The sequence below is a fragment of the Lissotriton helveticus genome, chromosome 3_1, assembly GCF_964261635.1.
Source record: "Lissotriton helveticus chromosome 3_1, aLisHel1.1, whole genome shotgun sequence".
NCBI classification, from domain to species: Eukaryota; Metazoa; Chordata; class Amphibia; order Caudata; family Salamandridae; genus Lissotriton; species Lissotriton helveticus.
The window spans coordinates 744,520,203-744,538,740 of NC_136061.1; the positions used below are offsets into that span (position 1 = coordinate 744,520,203).

Genomic DNA, 18,538 nt, shown 5'->3' on the forward strand with positions numbered 1-18,538 from the left:
GGGAACAGGGCAGACCAAACTACCAAGCCAATTCTTCACCAGAAAGGAGACAAGCTACCGGGGACCGGTTTCTGGCATTTCAGCCTCTTCGGCCCGGCTTGCTTGAATCCTGATGGAGCAGTGAGAAAGGGACTCATGTCTGAGTATACCCTGCCACACCTATAGTGGCCAAAAACGATACAGAAAAGGGGGTGGTGATGAACTGAGTGTCTGAATTAAGCAGACCACTCTTACCCAGTCCAAAGATCAGGGCTTGATCCATCACCGTTATTTATCTCACTGCCCCATCCCAGCTCAGAACCTGGCTATATGCAAATTAGTCTGTCCCTGGCCCAGTGCATCATGGGAACAGGGCAGACCAAACTACCAAGCCAATTCTTCACCAGAAAGGAGACAAGCTACCGGGGACCGGTTTCTGGCATTTCAGCCTCTTCGGCCCGGCTTGCTTGAATCCTGATGGAGCAGTGAGAAAGGGACTCATGTCTGAGTATACCCTGCCACACCTATAGTGGCCAAAAACGATACAGAAAAGGGGGTGGTGATGAACTGAGTGTCTGAATTAAGCAGACCACTCTTACCCAGTCCAAAGATCAGGTCTTGATCCATCACCGTTATTTATCTCACTGCCCCATCCCAGCTCAGAACCTGGCTATATGCAAATTAGTCTGTCCCTGGCCCAGTGCATCATGGGAACAGGGCAGACCAAACTACCAAGCCAATTCTTCACCAGAAAGGAGACAAGCTACCGGGGACCGGTTTCTGGCATTTCAGCCTCTTCGGCCCGGCTTGCTTGAATCCTGATGGAGCAGTGAGAAAGGGACTCATGTCTGAGTATACCCTGCCACACCTATAGTGGCCAAAAACGATACAGAAAAGGGGGTGGTGATGAACTGAGTGTCTGAATTAAGCAGACCACTCTTACCCAGTCCAAAGATCAGGGCTTGATCCATCACCGTTATTTATCTCACTGCCCCATCCCAGCTCAGAACCTGGCTATATGCAAATTAGTCTGTCCCTGGCCCAGTGCATCATGGGAACAGGGCAGACCAAACTACCAAGCCAATTCTTCACCAGAAAGGAGACAAGCTACCGGGGACCGGTTTCTGGCATTTCAGCCTCTTCGGCCCGGCTTGCTTGAATCCTGATGGAGCAGTGAGAAAGGGACTCATGTCTGAGTATACCCTGCCACACCTATAGTGGCCAAAAACGATACAGAAAAGGGGGTGGTGATGAACTGAGTGTCTGAATTAAGCAGACCACTCTTACCCAGTCCAAAGATCAGGGCTTGATCCATCACCGTTATTTATCTCACTGCCCCATCCCAGCTCAGAACCTGGCTATATGCAAATTAGTCTGTCCCTGGCCCAGTGCATCATGGGAACAGGGCAGACCAAACTACCAAGCCAATTCTTCACCAGAAAGGAGACAAGCTACCGGGGACCGGTTTCTGGCATTTCAGCCTCTTCGGCCCGGCTTGCTTGAATCCTGATGGAGCAGTGAGAAAGGGACTCATGTCTGAGTATACCCTGCCACACCTATAGTGGCCAAAAACGATACAGAAAAGGGGGTGGTGATGAACTGAGTGTCTGAATTAAGCAGACCACTCTTACCCAGTCCAAAGATCAGGTCTTGATCCATCACCGTTATTTATCTCACTGCCCCATCCCAGCTCAGAACCTGGCTATATGCAAATTAGTCTGTCCCTGGCCCAGTGCATCATGGGAACAGGGCAGACCAAACTACCAAGCCAATTCTTCACCAGAAAGGAGACAAGCTACCGGGGACCGGTTTCTGGCATTTCAGCCTCTTCGGCCCGGCTTGCTTGAATCCTGATGGAGCAGTGAGAAAGGGACTCATGTCTGAGTATACCCTGCCACACCTATAGTGGCCAAAAACGATACAGAAAAGGGGGTGGTGATGAACTGAGTGTCTGAATTAAGCAGACCACTCTTACCCAGTCCAAAGATCAGGGCTTGATCCATCACCGTTATTTATCTCACTGCCCCATCCCAGCTCAGAACCTGGCTATATGCAAATTAGTCTGTCCCTGGCCCAGTGCATCATGGGAACAGGGCAGACCAAACTACCAAGCCAATTCTTCACCAGAAAGGAGACAAGCTACCGGGGACCGGTTTCTGGCATTTCAGCCTCTTCGGCCCGGCTTGCTTGAATCCTGATGGAGCAGTGAGAAAGGGACTCATGTCTGAGTATACCCTGCCACACCTATAGTGGCCAAAAACGATACAGAAAAGGGGGTGGTGATGAACTGAGTGTCTGAATTAAGCAGACCACTCTTACCCAGTCCAAGGATCAGGGCTTGATCCATCACCGTTATTTATCTCACTGCCCCATCCCAGCTCAGAACCTGGCTATATGCAAATTAGTCTGTCCCTGGCCCAGTGCATCATGGGAACAGGGCAGACCAAACTACCAAGCCAATTCTTCACCAGAAAGGAGACAAGCTACCGGGGACCGGTTTCTGGCATTTCAGCCTCTTCGGCCCGGCTTGCTTGAATCCTGATGGAGCAGTGAGAAAGGGACTCATGTCTGAGTATACCCTGCCACACCTATAGTGGCCAAAAACGATACAGAAAAGGGGGTGGTGATGAACTGAGTGTGATGAACATGGGATGCACTCCTAGGGAAGCTCCGTGAGGGTGCACCAAATGCTCAATACCTCTCCTGAGGCCCACTGTGGACCACATCCTCTTCCCTTTCCTTTCCCTTCTCCCACTACATTATTTGCACGTCTTGGTACCTGAGTCTCTCCTGATGTTTGCCACTGATCTATGGCACCCTAGTGGTATCCTCCCGATTACGATCTCTTGATACTTCTGTCACTCTCCTGTGGTCCTCAGTTTAGATTTACTTGTTGTTTTGTTCTCCTTTACTTTTTTGTTGTGCTGGTTTTACATAGGTGTGCAACTTTGTTCATTGGCATCTCCGTATTTCAACAGTTCTTCATTATGTGTATTTTGTATTACTATTTGCTATCTTTACCACTGTTGTAACGTCGGTTCCTCTGTCTTTCGTGTACTGGCGCACTGCCTTTATTAACTGAGATGTAACATGTCACTGTATTGTGTATTTATGCTCTTTTGGGTATACGTATCCTATACACGTTTTGTCGTGGTACATATACGGTACTGTGCTGGAAATCTTGAAAAAAATCCCAATTAAAATTGTTTAAAAAATAAAATAAGGAGCTTTGCCCTCGAACCTGTTTTCTCAGGTTTTTTCCAATTAAGTGATATTACCAGGATGTCAAATCCATCCTGGTCAATGCTGTTTATGTAAAAAATGTATGCACTGTCTGTGTTTCCTAGAACCAATAGACGTATTGTTTCCCTTTCCTGGGCTATTGATTTGTAATCACTTCTTCTTCCACCCTCATTTGTTTAGGCTAATTCCTGAGGAGTACCACCCTCAATTGTTTCCTGGTTTTGTGCCTCCTCCTAGACCAAAGTCAGTCCCATTTTCTCCCTTAGTTGCTCATTTTCTCTGCCTCACTGCTATGTCCCTGCCTACACCCAACTCTATCTACCCAAATACCACTGCTTAACTGCTTACACCATTGCACCACTATTCCACCCTACGCCCTATTATTTTTACTTCTACCCCTTTTCCTATATTTACTCTGCTTATAGCTACCTGGTACAGGAGAGTCCGTAAAATGCATCTAATCCATCCCAGATTTTCAGGATACTCACAGACTAAGTAAATTCTTTCTTTTTAGAAAGATTCTATACATGTGTATTTTATGTGGATATCTTGATCATGGGTTGTATGTCAGAATATTGATTTTTAAAAAAAATATATTGCTCATATTTATTTCAAAAGGTGTCTAGATTAGGGGGGCGTGGCCACGGAGGCGACTAAGATGGCCGCCTCTGCTTGAAGCTCCGCCGTCCGGGCGGCCTAAGCACGATATCTTGAGGGCCTGAGGCTTATTTAACCCCGCTCTCCACATCCATCCTGCAACTGAGGCGATCCGCTGCCGATTGACGCCGGACCTGGGCTCGGGGGTGCCCGGAGGTGGTCACACCGGCGGAGGAGCGGACCGCCACCCCACCGGCGACTGCTCTCCATGCGCCCGGATCGCAAGGAAGTCTTGGGCCGGGGCGCTACGCCTGCTGTCGTGGGTCCGAGTTGGTACCGGGGGCTTGGGCGCTCTCCTTGGGTGCCGGCCTGGGGGCTGATACGTGCTGCCTCCGTGACTCCGGGCCACGCGGAGCCTTAGGGCCTAGCTTGTGCGCCGGAGCCGGGGACTAAAGTACCGGCTGCCCCGGGCGGGACTCGAGGGGGGACCAGACCCGGGTGCCGCGAAGGGACGCCTGGGCTGAGGGGGGCGCATTTAGGTCTGGGACTGCTGCGAGACTGGGCGGCCCCGCCTCCGCCCTCTCTGTGGGTTCCCCCCTGTGCCTATCCACTGTGCGGAGCGGGGAGAAAACTGGACTCTCGGCAGCCTACGGGCCCTGACCCGCCATTTTTACCTGGAGAACCCACCGGGAGCAAAGTGAACTCTCCACCGACTAGCAGCATTGGCCTTCCCACTCACACAATTGTTAGACGGTCATGGCTGAGTTGTATGGCCTGTAACGATGGGTCGATAGCCTCATTCCCTGGACGCTGGCTGCCCAAATAAACCGAATTTTGCGGCCACCATTTGTTGTTGCCTGACGCGGCCTTCACAAGGCGAGAGCTCGAAACGCCGAGGACATTGATAAACGCTCACCGCACTTCCCTGCTCGCCTAGTGCGTCCACACTGGGCCTCTACACCTGCCCTCCGCCTGGCTAGTTCTTTCCTGCGCGCGACGGCCGGACCATCGACAACCATGGGGAAAAGAGACCCTAACCAGCGGAAACTCAGCTTTGATAAGGCCTCCCTGCTGAATGCTGACACTAGCACAGGCTCCACGGCAGATGCGATGCACCCCACTCAGCAAGACAACACCACTACATTGGTAACAACAATGATGTCTGAAATGAGAGCTGGGTTCAAGGCACTGGACAATTGATTTGATTTGCTGGAACAGAAACTTGCAGACATGGGGTCTAAAGTTCAGGCTCATGATCGTCGGCTGGACATTGCTGAATCCCGCATTTCTGATGTTGAAGACGCGGGCTCTAAAACGTTAAAACGCCTCGAAAGGGTTGAAAAAATCTTGAAGGAAGAGGCTATAAAAAATGAGGACCTGGAAGCGCGCGGACGACGCAACAACGTTCGCATTTTGGGTGTGGCAGAATCGACCCAAACTGGCCGTATGGACGTCTTTGTTGAAAAGCTTCTCATTGACCTGTTCGGCAGAGATCTCTTTACTCCGGGGTTTGTGATGGAGAGGGCCCACCGATCCCTGGGCCCACGACCAAAACCAGGCCTACCGCCACGCCCGATCATCGCCAGGATCATGAACTTCAGAGACCGGGATGCCGCCTTGCGTGCCGCCTGGGAGAAAGGGGAAATTCGATGGCAAGGTGATTCGCTGTCCTTCTACCCAGACTTTACCGCAATGGTCCAAGAGGCACGTCGAAAATACACCGGGGTTAAGGCTGCTCTGCGAAATTTGGGGCTCAAATATGGTATGCTCTACCCCGCACGCCTCAGAGTGGAGGTGGCAGGCAGAGCTCGCGTCTTTGACTCCCCATCGGAGGTGCAGGAATTTTGTCACACCTATAAATCCAGAGGTTCCCAGAATGCAGACACCTCCAGGGCACCGTCACCGACTCAGGGAGACACTCAACAAAGCGTGGATCTGTTCACGGACGCTGGACAGGGCTGACAATTGACTGCCACATAATAGTGTTTTGATAGCCCGGATGTCGAGGCGTCGCTACCCCCCATGGCGACCGCCGTTCTCTTTAGGGAATGTCTAATTTTTTTTGTTACGGGGGTTTCAGTTGCTATTACGCTCCATCTGTTCATATTGTTCTAGGTTCCTTCCGAGCGGGGTGGGATGTTCCTCTTTGGGGTTTGCAAGAGGTTGGGTGGGGGGTGGGAATGGGGTTTTGTTTTGTTTTGTTTTCTCAGCCGGTGTCCGGAAGTCTTCACAATCGCAGTTTTAGTCCAGAACTGCTCATGCTATAGGTCAGTTAGCCCTACTTTGTTCTCATGGCCAGATTAGGATTGCAGTTGGGTCCCTCGGAATTGTCAGTGATGACCTGGAATGTTAGAGGACTGAACAACGGCAGAAAGTGCAAACAGGTGTTTAATTATATAGCTAGGCATAAAATAGACATTGTATTCCTGCAGGAGACTCACTTGACCGCTGACTCCGCCACAAGGGTAGCCAAAAGCTGGGGTACGCATCGATTCTTTGCTCACTACACCAGGTACTCCAGGGGGGTGGCTATCTGCATTCATAACCGACTGCCTTTTAAGCTGCTCCACACTGTCAGTGACAGCGATGGCAGATATATCATCGTTACGGGAACCCTAATGGGACACAAGGTCACGCTTGTTGGGATTTATGGCCCTAACACTGACACTCCCGCCTTCTTCAATGATTTACAGATACAATTGTTGACCACGGAACCTGGCCTGCTGTTACTTGACGGTGATTTCAATCTACTGTTGGACCCGTCGAGGGACAGCACGGCTACTACTCCGGACACGAGGCCCCACTCACGCTCAGTCCTGCGAAACATCTGCACGCACTTCTCTCTCGTCGACATTGAGGCGGCGTTGCACACTGCCACTCCGGCCTTTTCCCACTACTCTGGATTCCACGACACATGGACCAGAATTGACTACTGGCTGATATACCCGGAGGTGGTTGGGTGGGTGGCGGGACTACTTACCCTGCCGCGCACGCTCTCTGATCATTCTCCCATAGTGCTGAGGTTGAGGGTCCCCCGGAAAAGGGGGGGGGTGGTGGTGGTTATGAGAGACGGTGGCGCTTTCCTGGGAAGGCTTTATTAGATCTAGTTTTCACGGCAGAAATCGGGGAGGCAATTGTAGACTATTTTGATTTAAACACTGGCACGGTGGACACCTGGGCTGTCCTCTGGGAGGGGTTTAAGGCGACCATTAGGGGGGTGTGCATCGCTAAACACACTGGAATACTGCGCGATGTGTGGGCTACCCTCTCTCGCATAGAACACGACATAGCGGCGCTAGATATAGAACAGCTTTAACACCACACAGAAGAGAGGGAGCGCAAGCGCTTACAACTGATGGTGGAGTTTCGGGAGGAAGCGGAACGGGAACTCCGATTCCTAGCTAGATCATACACGGCCAGACGACATGGTGAAGGCGAACAACCTGGCAGGTTACTAGCTCACTTGCTCCGTCCACCTCCCTCCTCTGCTTACATCACGGAGCTTAGAGGGCCGACAGGAGACATATTGCACACTACACCTGAGATCTGTGACACATTTCTGTCCTACTACACTAAACTATACACCTCCACATTGACTGATGATACTACTGAACGCGGGGACTACCTGAATGAAATCGCAATGGTGTACTTAGATAAATGGATGGTTGACTTTTTGGCTGATCCCATAACATCCGACAGTGTGGGGGAAGCCATTGACTCCATGAAGAGTTCTTCGGCCCCGGGACTGGATGGGTTTTCAGCTGACTTCTACAAGGCTTACAAGGATCTGCTAGTTCCCCATCTGGTTGAAATGTACGCTGAGGCCCTTGAATCTGGTTGTCTGCCCCCCACCCTAAGAGGCGATAATCGTGCTACTACATAAGCTGGGCAAGGATGCTACACTTTGTGAATCCTACCGCCCTCTGTCCCTACTGAATCTTGATTACAAGATCTCAGCGAAAGTTCTTGCCATACGCCTCTCACTCCTGATGGAATCCATAGTCTCTCCGGCCCAATCGGGATTTATCCCACACCGCTCCACATCCCTTAACCTCCGCACCCTCTTCTCGGTTATCCACCGGGTAGACCCTGATACTCCGGCAGCAGCGATACTGTTAGATGCCGAAAAGGCGTTTGATTCTTTGGAGTGGCCTTTCCTCATGTCTGTGATGCGCCGCATGGGACTTCCGGAATGCTTGGTCAACACAGTGGAATTGCTGTACACTCTGCCCATTGCCAGGCTGCGCTTAAATGGTACACTCACTGCCCAGTTTTGACTGGCACGTGGTACGAGACAGGGTTGCCCCCTGTCCCCACTGTTATATTTACTGGCAATGGACCCATTGGTCCGCCATTTCCAGGAAAGGCATTTACACCGTGGCCTCCCAATTTCGCACTGGCCCACTTTTAATTTCGCTTTATGCGGATGACACCATCCTCTATGTTAGGCAGCCCCAAGTCAACCTAGAGCCATTGCTCTTGGAAATCACCCGCTTTGGCAAATACTCTGGCCTTCGTATTAACTGGCACAAGTCGGTTATATTCCCGCTTACGCCCAATACGGTTGAATGGCCCAACTCCCTCCCCCTCGCGTGGTGCCGGGATTCTGTGAGGTACTTAGGCATCCATATACATTTGGAGACAGTGTCCATTATCAGACTAAATTACGGAACTGCGCTGACGACCCTTGAGGAACAGATTGAAAGGTGGAATAGACTGCCATTGTCCATGGCTGGCCATGTCGCTATCATCAAAATGATTGTTCTACCGAGGTTTCTATACCTGTTCAATAATATACCTATCCCCCTCACCAAAGTTTTCTTCATGCAGCTCCGTTCTTTACTCCTGAAACTGGTGTGGGGCAACAAGACCCCACGTGTTGCTTGGCATGTGCTAACGCTCCCATATGAGCGGGGTGGGCTAGGCGTTCCTGATTTTTATCTTTATTTTCTGGTGGCACAATGCTCCTACGCTTACCCATGGTTTCATCCTGATGCCAGGATCCCGTACCTGAAACCGGAGGCCGATTTGGTGTTGCCGGGAACATTGTCCACCAATCTCCCGTCGGGCTTTCCCAGAGATCCGAGAGATATCCAAACCGTTTCAGCCACATGCTGGGCATGGGGTAGGCTGGGCCGACTTGTCGGACTGCCGCAGCTCTATTCCCCGGCCCTTCCGTTACCCAACGCCACCTGGCTCCCGATAACTGGGGAGACTGTGGTGCGACAAACGTTGACCAAGTTCCACATGACTTCTGTCGGGGACTTATTCCCGGACAGCCATGCATTCTGACTGACAGAAGATCTCCATTTTACGGAGAGGACGTTCATGGACTCATTTGTTCTAACCAGGCTGCTCTCCCTGCTGCGCGCCTCATTCTCCTCGTACCCCCTCCCTCCAGAGGAGATGACGCCCCTCACTTTTATCATACAGCACTCGTCGGGCGCACATTTAGTCTCTACATTATATCAGATGTGCAGCGACCTCCTCCCCTCTGGAGACCAGGCAATGCTTGCTGCTTGGGAGACAGACTTGGGGTACACCATCTCAGATGCTCAATGGCAGTGGTGCTGTAAGGCGACCAAAAACGTCTCTATCAATAGCAAACACAAACTTTTACATTTTAAATTTTTGCGTAGGCTGTACTTCACACCAGCGCGCCACACAGGATTGATCCATCACGATCTCACGCCTGTCCCAAATGCGGTCGACCATTTGCAGATTTCGCTCACCTTTCATGGACCTGCCCCAAGCTGCATGAATATTGGACCCAAACACACAACACACTCAGTGTAATGCTGCATTTAACCCTGGCCCCTATCCCGGAGATTGCTCTCCTGGGGTACGTGGCTGACTTTCCAAAGGCTGTGCGCAGACTGGCGGCACTGTGCTTTCTGCTAGCCAAACGGAAAGTTGCACTAAGATGGTGTGACCGACGACCCCCGCTGCACAGCTCCTGGCTCCGCAGCATGGCACACTGCAATCTTAACAGTACCGAATACTCCGACATGGTCCCCGCCACATCCAGGCCTGTTGACATTTGGGGCCCATACCGCGCATATATCGCAAACACCATTGCCAATAGTCAACCCACTCCTACACATCCGGTGGTCCCCGAGGGTATCGGTTGAGGGATGCGGGTACACCCTGATATTGTACATTTGCTCAATGCTTACTTTATGTGATTTCCCCGCCTCCCCATTCCCGTGGAACTGGGGAACTGCATATTGTACGTGTGTTGGTGGGTATATTGAGTGATACTGTTGCCTTCAGTGTTGATGTGGAAATGTTGCCCTACTGTGGGCCTCTACCCCTATTTTTGACCAAGCAACTGGAGTATGTTCGAACGAGGATACACATAATATTTGTGACTGGAGTGACAACTTATGACTCATCATTGTATACTACCTTTCTTTAATTTTGTATTTCTTTTGGAAAATAATAAATACATTTAAAAAAAAAAAAAAGGTGTCTAGATTACGAAATGTAACATTAGTGGTGTCAAATCTGAAACAATGCTTTAGTCCGAGACAATAAGCCTTTTCCAGAAGAAGGACGAATGATAACCATGGCCCAAGCAAGTGCTTGAAGAAATAAATAAATGTTGTTTGAGTCCCAAGACCGAAAACATTTATTATCCCCTTTAGCGAAACAGACAAACTCTCCACAAAATATAACAGGCGTATTTAAAGATACAGTCCCTCCGGTGTGCCCTCTTGTTTCTTATAAAGAACATTTTCTTTTGATTTTTTGAAATCTTCATTTGTCACTTTCATTCGTCGTTCTCTTAAAGCCATTAATCCTGCTTCTGTGCAAATTGCCTTAATATCTGCGCCAGACAGATCATCTTTAGCCGTTATAAGCTCATCTAATGTAACATCCAAGGCTAAAGTCATTCGGCTTGTGTGGATCTGGAATATTCGTTTCTTGATCTTTTCATCTGGCAGGGTGAACTCAATCTTTCGGTCAATACGACCTGGCCTGATTAATGCAGGGTCCAGTGTTTCCATCAGGTTTGTAGCCATGATAACCTTCACGTCTCCTCGGGAATCGAAGCCATCCAGCTGGTTTAGCAGCTCCAACATTGTACGCTGGATCTCTCGCTCCCCCCCTGAATTCGAATCGTACCTCTTGGTACCAATGGCATCAATCTCAACAATAAAGACTATCGAAGGTGCGTGCTCCTCTGCCACACGGAATAACTCACGCACCAACTTTGGTCCGTCGCCCAGGTACTTCTGTATGAGCTCTGATCCAACCACACGGAGGAAGGTAGCTGAAGTCTGATTTGCCACAGCTTTGTGTTGTAATTACTCCTTATCATTCACATGTTCCATTGGTATGTTCCTTCCACCCCTTCCCTCTGGAACAGTTGTTGTATCCCTTTTAGAATGTTGATGAGGGCGCTCTCCTTAGAACGCTGTGTGAGGCTAGCAGCGGTGAGACCAGACAAGAAATAAACAGCTCTTCTTCCATCTGCTGTTCACGAGTTATTTCTAACAATTTGCCGACGGGGCTGCGCGGGGGGCAGTGTCTGGTCTTCCCCTGTTACTTTTGCGCTGCAGAACAGCCGTGACATCCACTGGAAAAGTGCCGTGACTGATGATCTACGCTTCATTTCGTACATGATGGTGCCGTGAGTTGATCCTTTTAGTCATTGGCATGTTAATGGCCGCACCTGAGCAAGACTTTGAATTACGAATGATCTTCGATGTTAAGTGAATCCCACTTAGCGTTGCAGTTGGAAAAACCTGAACGAGTGTAATTTCTGGTGGGTATTGCCTATAATTTTTGCCACACGGAGGCGCATTTTAACGTGAGCAATTGGTGTGGAGCTATTATGTTTACACGGCGTATTAAAAAAAAAGGAACTGATCTTTTTCCAGTGTGAACGCACCTTTCCTTAAGCTTAAGCGTGTCAACTAATCAAATAGAACCTGCCAACGTATACGGGTTTCGTTGTGTGACATTGCTGATTAATAGTGATGTGGTAACCCGGCAGTGTTCGACGCATTAATTAAGCTGCTGCGTTCTGAAATTGTGAAAATCCTTCGCACGAAGTTCATGTACAGTGAATCACCCATCGCGCGGCTGTTTTCCTGTCAGGTTTCGCGCTATCATCTGTTCGTGCTGAGGAAAAGATTAGTGCGCTTTTCATTGCGGCCACAAGAGGGCATTCAACCTTTGGAATTCCATTGCGCTAGCGGTGCAACTGTTGGCAGTGGTTGTCGAAAGTGATCCATTTATGAGGAATTTCATAACGAACTTGTAAATAAAGCCTGTCAGAGTCATCACGCTGATAGGCACAGCCTTTGAGTCTAAAATATTTCCCTGAATTGTTCATTTTAGCTGACGGGCACAGCATTCAAGAACCTGCTAGCGAGAAACTTTTAACGAATTATAAGGATTGTAAAAGGGTGATTTTGATGCATTTATACTCAATTGCCATATGTTTGTGACAAGAAAATGCAATTGGCCTATGTGAAAATTTAACATGCTATAGTCCATTTAGAGGGTAATTTAACCTAAATGTTACTTATCTTTCATCGTGTTTACTATGGAAAAGGTTTGCATTAGTCAAATTGTCAAGCTTAATTTAGCTTAGTTAAGCAAACCACAGGAAATATAAGATAATAATCTACAGCGTGTACCAGGAGTTTATCCAACGTTGTGTTATGGCAACTGCAATGTCAATGTCCCAACCACCACCATTTCTTAATGAGGATGGTGAACCCCTCACTCCTTGGAAGAATTGGGTGAGGATATTTGAATCCTATTTAATAGCTATTGGTGGTAACAGGTTCTCATCTGTGCGGAAGTTACACATTTTATTGCACAATCTAGGGAAGCATGCTAGAGAGATATATGACAATTTACCTGATATTGTAAGGGAAAGTAGTAGTGGAAGTAGTGATGGTGATGTCCCACCAGATGTATATCAAATAGCTTTGATTAAGTTAGATGACCAATTTGGTAAGAAGATTAACGTAGTTTTGGAACGACACAAGTTTTTCACTAGGTCACAAGGTAGGAATGAAAGAGTAGTAAATTACATTGCGGTCCTTAGAGGGCTATCTTCCACTTGTGATTTTGGGACTCTTACTGACTCACTTATCAGAGACCAACTTGTTAGATGTACATCTGATAAAAAAATACAAGAAAAGTTGTTAGCAGATGCTCCCGATTTGAAGCAGGCTGTGGATATAGCTAAGAGCATTGAACACACAGCTTTTTGTATGAGTGAGATGAAGGACTCTGTTGATGTAAAACAAGTGTGTGATGAAGAAGTATTGAAAGTTTCTACAAAGAGTGATAAAAGCAAAAGTGCACAGATGGGAAATTCTGTTCAAAGGACTGAAACTCAGAAGTTAAAATGTTTCCGTTGTGGGAATCCTAACCACCTAGCAAATAGTATTAAATGCCCAGCAAGATGTCATATGCAGGAAGTGTAACAAACGGGGACATTTTACAAAAGTCTGCCATGATATGAAGAAAGATGTAAACCATGTTATCCTTGAGGAGGAAATACCTAGGAGTGACATTGTATTCCAGGTGAATGAACTGCTTGGAAGTTCTGACTGTGGTTATCCAGAATGCGAGATATAACTTGATAACATACCTTATGAAGTTTATGCTGACTCGTGTTCCCCATATACACTCATTAATGAAGCTACATTCAAAGCGAGATCTGTTAACCAAGAGTATGAGGTTTTGCCTCCTGACATCAAACCGGGGGGATACAACCATGATGCCATACCATTAGTAGGAATGGTCATTATGCTGATCAAGTTCAAGGATAGAGTCACAGTGGGTAAAGTGTATTTGACCAAGAAGGGATCATGTTTGTTAGGGTGGAAACACCAGAAAGACCTTGGCATTAAATTGGATCCCAATGCTTCAGAGCCGGTATATTTGGTTGAACAACCGAGCGTTGGTGCAGAAGTATGTGAGGAGTTCCCAGAAGTATTTTCTAGTGAGTTGGGATTGCTTAAAGGATTCCTGCATAAGATAAAGCTGAAGAAACACTGCAAACCTACTGTGCACATAGCCGGATCGGTACCGTTAGTTGTGAGAGATTCTCTAAAAAGTGAACTGGAGAAGCTAGAATCCATTGGGTTTATTGAAAAAATTGAGAACTCGGAGTGGCTCGCCCCCATTGTGGTAGCTGCGAAAGGAGGGGGAAAAGGGATTTGCTTGTGTGTGGATCTTAGGGACCTTAATGCCAACATCTGGGTGGAGAGGCATCCTCTTCCCAAGATAAATGAGATGCTCAGTGTGATAAAAGGAGCACAATATTTCACTGTCCTAGACCTCTCGGCGGCATACCACCAGGTTGCCCTTCATCCTGAGTCTAAAAGCTTGACTTCCTTTATAACACCCTTTGGGGCATACCAGTACAACCGGATGCCATTTGGGTTGGCCTCCGCAGTCGCTGTATTTCAACGCATTATGCAGCACATTCTTGAAGGTCTTGGGAAAGTCCTGTGTTTCCAGTACGATATCTTAATTTACGGTGATTCAGAGACAGAACATAACAAAAATCTGAGAGAGGTGTTAAACAAATTAAGCAAGGCAGGCTTTACAACCCAAAAAGACAAGTGCAAAATTGGTGTTAAGTCCGTGACTTACTTGGGTCACACCATTTCCGGAGAGGGGATCAAGCCTAAGACTAGTCTGGTGGATGCAGTAATGTTAGCTCTCGCTCCATCTAATAAAGATGAACTCAGATCTTTTCTGGGTTTAGTGGAGTACATGGCCAAATTTGTTGAGAATTTCTCGAGTCACACATGCTCAATGAGAGAACTTTTAAAGAAGGATTGTTCTTTTGATTGGAGTTCTGAGTGTCAACAAGAGTTCCAATATGTTAAGTCAGCCATTGCCAAGGCACCCACTTTAGGCATGTTTGATCCTAACGAGAAAACTACCCTAACCACTGATGCCAGTATTAAAGGCCTGGGGGCGTCCCTCTCCCAAGTGGTGGACGGATGCGAAAGAATAATTGCTTTTGCTTCCCGGGCGCTGAAGGAACCTGAGTCCAATTACTCAACGATTGAGAGGGAAGCCTTAGCATGCTATTGGGCAATAAATCATTTTAAGTTCTTTTTGTGGGGTATCCCCTTTACACTACGTACTGACCACAAACCCCTAATTCCATTGTTTTCTACAAAGAACATTGAGAGGGCCAAGCCACGTATATCAAAGTGGATTTTGGCATTACAAGGGTACAATTTCAACATGTGTTATGTGGCGGGTGTAAAGAACACTATAGCAGACTGCATGTCGAGGTTACCGATTCCTAGTGAGGAAAGCTTATGTAGTCCACCAGAGGAAGTTATTCTTGCAGTTGAATACCCTGCCATCAATAAGGAGGAGTGGGAGAAAGAATCTCGAGATGACCAAGTGATGTGGGATTTGAGGAAGTTAATTGAAAAAGGTTGGCCTAAGTCTAGCAATGAGATGTCAGAAACACTCAAACCATACTGGGTAGTAAGAGGTGAGTTATCCATTATGAGTGGTCAGGTGTGCAGAGGGAGTAAAATTGTTCCACCTGGGAGTATGAAGGAACGCATCATTGCATTAGCACACAAAGGCCATCCAGGGAGAAGCATGACCAAGAGCAAGGTTAGGCAGCACTATTGGTTCCCCAAGATGGATGGGTTGGTGGAAAGCACGGTGAAAGACTGTGAAGCATGTGGAAAGTGTGACAAATCCAAGGTAATACATAAAGCACCCCTCAATCCGGTGGTGGTGCCGAGCAAACCTTGGGACAAGCTTGGGCTTGATATTATAGGCCCTTTGAACCTTCTTAGCATCAACCAAAGGTTCATGTTTGTAATCATTGATTATCACTCCCATTGGGTCAGCACTAAGTTTGTATCCTCAATAACTACTCCTGTATTGAGTTTTTGAAGGAAGTGTTCTCAAGGGAGGGAATACCAAGTACCTTAGTGACAGACAATGGGGTCCAAATTACATCGGATGCAATGAAAGAATTTCTATCTGAGTTGGCCATTTCACATGTAAGAACACCTTTCTACTGTCCCAAAGCTAATGGTATGGTAGAGAGGGCAAATAGAATGTTGAAGAACTCCATTCAAATGGCAGTTACCATGCAAGAACCTGTTGAGGATGCCATTAGGAAAACTCTATGGTGATATCATTCATCCCCCAATGCTGTGACTGGAGTTTCTCCTTTTGTATCCCTTAAAGGGAGAAATCCAGGATCTAAACTCACCCCCAACTGGCTAAATGGAGGTATCCCAGTGTGGGTGGATAGAGATTCTGTGAGAGAGAAGGTGGACTCACATCAAATTGATTACAAGACCAGATACGACAAAAAGTGGGGAGCTTCCAAAAGGAAATTCCGGGTTGGACAGTGGGTGGTAGTCAAAAGACCTGTTATAGGACGTGCAAAAGTGTCTTCCTTCTCCAAACCATTGAGAATCCAACGTGTAAACAGTAACTCTGTAGTTTTGAATGATGGCAGCACATGGAGTATGGACAATGTAAGTTGTTGCCCAAATGTGTGTGTTCCTGTACCTATATGCGATGAAAACCAGGAAGTTGTGCTGCCAGATGTTCAAGTGGACAGAGAGACTAGAGTACGCCACCCACCACGTTGGCAGGAGGACTACGTAAAATAAATGGACTGTTTATCCTAACATTGTTAAAATCTCTACAGAAGGAGATGTGTTGTTATTACTCCTTATCATTCACATGTTCCATTGGTATGTTCCTTCCACCCCTTCCCTCTGGAACAGTTGTTGTATCCCTTTTAGAATGTTGATGAGGGCGCTCTCCTTAGAACGCTGTGTGAGGCTAGCAGCGGTGAGACCAGACAAGAAATAAACAGCTCTTCTTCCATCTGCTGTTCACGAGTTATTTCTAACACTGTGGCCAGTAACGTTTTACCTGTGCCTGGAGCACCATACAGAATTACTCCTTTGGGGGGTTCTATGCCCATCTCTTCGTAATATTCTGAATGCGTGAGAGGCAGTTCTACAGATTCCTTGATTTCTTGAATCCGATTGTCCAGCCCTCCAATGTCCGCCTATGTTTCCTGAGCTGCTTTTTTTCACTTTCATCACGGTAACGAGTGGATCGATGTCATCCATCAGGACTCCCATGACAGCATGAACTTAATGATTGAGTAGAACAGAGCATCCTGGTTCCAGCAAGTCTTTGTCCACAAATGACAAAATACTGACATAATGCTCCGATCCAACAGATGTGGAAACAATCGCATGGTTATCGTCAATAATCTCCTCTAATGTACCAACAGACATCGGGGTGCCCCTGAGATCATCCACCTTTGATCGCTCTTCCTCTTGTTTTTCCTCTAGGGGTTTCATTTGTTCTTGATTTCGGATAAATTCTTCCTCCATTAGGAGGTAATCTTTGATTCGTTCTAATTTCAACAGTTTTAGTCTGCACTGGGTGTGAGGTGTCACAAGGGGAAGCTTGCTAGCCGCATCTGGACCCTTCGTTTTCTTCTTCTTTTTGCCTACTCTGGTGGGAACTGGAGGTTCATATTTTTTCTTCTTATCCTTATCATCCTTCTTGCCACCTCCTGGACCATGTCCACCACTTTGACTTTGCCCCATCCTTTTCCCTTCTATATGGCCGGTGTATGTCAGAATATTGATAACACAAATAACATATTAATGGGGTAATATTTTTCTAAATTATATTTAGAACATGATGTTTTCGATATACAATATTTAGGCTGCAGTTTTCTGCTACCATATCTGAAAATATTTCATGGATACTTCCCTCCTCGACCTACAGTCGACCTACACCTCAACCTGTCCTTGTAACTCTAGCCTCACCAACATACTACGACCTATCTCCACCCTTTAGCCTAGTAACTCCCCCACTTTTACCTTACTAACACTCACCATACCTGTACTACACCAAACATATTTTCCCTCTCTATGATTCCTGTTCCTTTTCATCATTACTTGTTTTCTTTCGTTATTTTCTTGTCTCTTATGTGTTTTTTTTTCTTAAATATTCTCGGGGAAGAGTAGTATTCATTTTTGAATTTTTAAGTGAGACAGAGCCTTACAAAGTAACAAGTATATGTACAGAAGTACAAGTGTGTATGGCAAAGAACATTGTCATTGAGATGGCGCTGAAGTTCGTAGCAGCACACATCCATACTATGTTGTAGCCACATTTGGAATTCTCCCTGTTGAGAATAATTGCTCTCTGATGATCTTGTTGAACTAGCACCCCGATTCCTTAGTTGATCATCTAAAATCAGGCTGTCAGTTGGTTTTCAAAAAAGTGATCTATCTGGAGTTCTTTTTTAAAAATGTGTCTTTGTGGTACATGTGAATATTCCGACGAGTGACTACTAACAGCAGACTATGGTATCAGTCTCCGAATCCCAAACTTAAATTAATTTTCTACTGCATTTCTAATATTCCTGTTTTCTTGCCTTGTTTTTCATTCACAAGTATGGTATACAAAATGTGCATTATTTTCGAAGTATTTCCAAAAGATGCCCCGGTTTTCATATTAATGATGCTTCAAAGTAATTGATATAACATTAGTTACCATTAATTATATCAATTATGAGTGCCTTAGATTGATCTGCACTATTTCAGCACACAAGAATTACTGTTACTGGGGATCCCGGTGATTGCAGGGTTGGGTAAATATCAGGGATTGCAAGTTATTGGGGAATAACATGCAAGAATCTGTTTTTTTTCGT

General features: G+C 46.9%; 1 protein-coding gene and 1 pseudogene across 3 annotated transcripts in view; one reads left to right on the forward strand and one right to left on the reverse strand.

Moving 5' to 3' along the window:
• The window catches only part of LOC144822909 (uncharacterized), a 410,188-nt gene that overhangs the window by 14,857 nt on the left and 376,793 nt on the right, over positions 1-18,538 (forward strand). The window lies entirely within an intron of this gene.
• LOC144822908 (26S proteasome regulatory subunit 4-like) lies at positions 10,424-17,442 on the reverse strand (annotated as a pseudogene).